Genomic DNA, 2,500 nt, shown 5'->3' on the forward strand with positions numbered 1-2,500 from the left:
AAATCCATCACCGCCAAACCGTTTTGTCGATCCGATCTCAGACCGCGCCCACACTCGCAGAAACAAATACGGCGGCCGACTTAAGTTCTTGGGAACCCTAATCCGAGCCAACAAGATTTCTATCCATCCAATCTTGTGAAAGATAATTTTATTCATAACTCAGTTATTTGATAATACATTGTTTAGATTTTGATGTTCATGTAACTCTACTACCCTTGTTTTGTTTCATGAGCTGAGAGGACTTGGTGCAAAGATCTAATCCCGACGAACCCTAATTCGTCCTAGCTCGCGTTCCAGCTCGTCAGCATTCGATCAGCTCCAGCCATAAGGCCGTTCCTGATCCTAGACGACTTCAGCTTCCTGTTCAGAACAGAGCCAGCTCCACGTTCACATTACAGGCAGCTCGAGTCCCAATCAACCAGCTCGCAAAGGAAGCAACTCGCGACCCGATAGGAGGCAGCGTCCGTCCAGCTCGCGTCCGAGGTTTATCAGCCCCATCTTGGAGGTCCGGTTTCTACAATCTGCAAGACAAAGGTCATCCTAATTCTTGAAACATGATCGAACCTGGTTGTTTTGTAAAGATTGAAACCCTAAAAGATAATCTCTAAACTAAAAGCCATAGGATAATAGATCAATACCCTATGAGTAAATCGAAGCTCTAAAAGTTCGATCTAAACCTAAGAAAGAGATTGATCCATTGATCAATTAAAAATCAGATCCTAAAGGTTTTTGAATCTCAAATCAAATTCCCCTTGATCAAAGATCAAAGTATTCGAAATCCATAAAACCCTAACTAGAAAATCGGTTTTAATTTGATTTGAAACTCGAGTGTTTTTGATTGATCACATAGAGCTGTGATTAGGATTGTTTTAAAACTTGGATCTGAATCTTGTTTAAACTGAAAATCCTAATTTCGAAATTAAAGATCCTAAGGCCTTGAAACACCTAAAAAACTTTAAAAGTTTTATCGAATGAGAGTTAGGTTGCTAGATTCTTGATACTAAAATCTAGTTGAATATCAACCTTAAAATTAGTAAATCTAATAGATATGCAACTATGCAATAGGATTGAAAACATTTAATTAATTAATCCCCTATTGTATATAGCCATTGTACACACTTGCGGCCTTGTCCCTTTGACTGGTGAAAGTCGTGTGGCTTAGTGTACATCTAAGAGGCCGTGTGGCTTAGCATCCGGATGGGTTATAGAACCGGATTGCATAATGATCCAATCCTAGGATTGATGTATCAACATAAATACCGTGAAGCTTAAGGCATCACAATATATGACCGTATGGTCTAGAGAGACATCATATCTGAATGATCATGCGACCTTGTTTGCATATCTCATGAACCGATCTTTAAGATCGCTTATCACTAATATGGTCGTGTGATCTAAAGCATCACATTACAAAGCCGTGTGGCTTTATACTATCTAAGTGGCTGTATAGCCTAGCATCCGGATAGTCACATGCCCCGGACTGCATCATGATCCGATCCTTAAGATCGTTGTATCACATAATAAACGTGAAAGTCTAAAGCATTACATCGCAAAGCCGTATGGCCTTATATCCGGATAAGGATATGTATTTGGCCTATCTCGGCTCAAGCACAATCCGAAATCCTTTTGCCTTATAGGCAATAGTACCAAGTCCCTCTTCTTGACTGACAAAGCTCATGAGATCCTAAGTCATTCAACCAACCATCCTCACATGACTTGGAACTGATGAGTCATCATCTGGCCTGACCGGCCTTGGTACTTAACCCAGACAATAGATATGATTTGTTCATACCAACCAATGCATTTCATTAATCAGGTTAGGACCGACAACTTGAGCCATCATCCAGAGGTCAGGTCGTCCATACTCAACCATGATCAGATCTTAAACGGCTTCCTTTGAACAATCACACTTAGGCTCAATACTTATGGTCTACGACACATAGTACTAGCCATACTCTTCGTCATGACTCTTAGCCAATCTCGAAGTTATCAAACACCAAGGTTGATATCTAGAAGCATCACATCAATATCTTACTCCAGCAACGTGACTATCCATACCAGTGTTCGGCCATCGAACCATCGTCATGAAACATGATCCGACCACTAGACTTGATAAGCCATCGTCCACTTAGCATGCACTGATATGACCGGCCTTCCATTGCCATCATGTGGGTCTACGCCCTACATAAGGCATATGGCGCCTATCCTACTCACCAACCGAGGATGATTGTAAGATATCCACTTAGCCTTTGCGGCTAGAACCATCCAACCATAGCCGGATTGTCCATAGTCCCGTCTAACCGTCTGATTAAGATCTAGGTGCGAACGGCCAGTTATAAATCCGGCCCAAAGGCTCACGGACCTTCTTACCTGATCCGACCCAAAGCCTGGATCCATACCACAGAGTAAGGCCCAAGACCAAACCGGATTGCCTTGCAACCAATCAGACCTTGCGACACAACACTCCGGTTAAACTAACCGTCTGTCCGTTCGACTATGC

This window comes from Brassica napus, unplaced genomic scaffold, assembly GCF_020379485.1.
Source record: "Brassica napus cultivar Da-Ae unplaced genomic scaffold, Da-Ae ScsIHWf_2113;HRSCAF=2765, whole genome shotgun sequence".
NCBI classification, from domain to species: Eukaryota; Viridiplantae; Streptophyta; class Magnoliopsida; order Brassicales; family Brassicaceae; genus Brassica; species Brassica napus.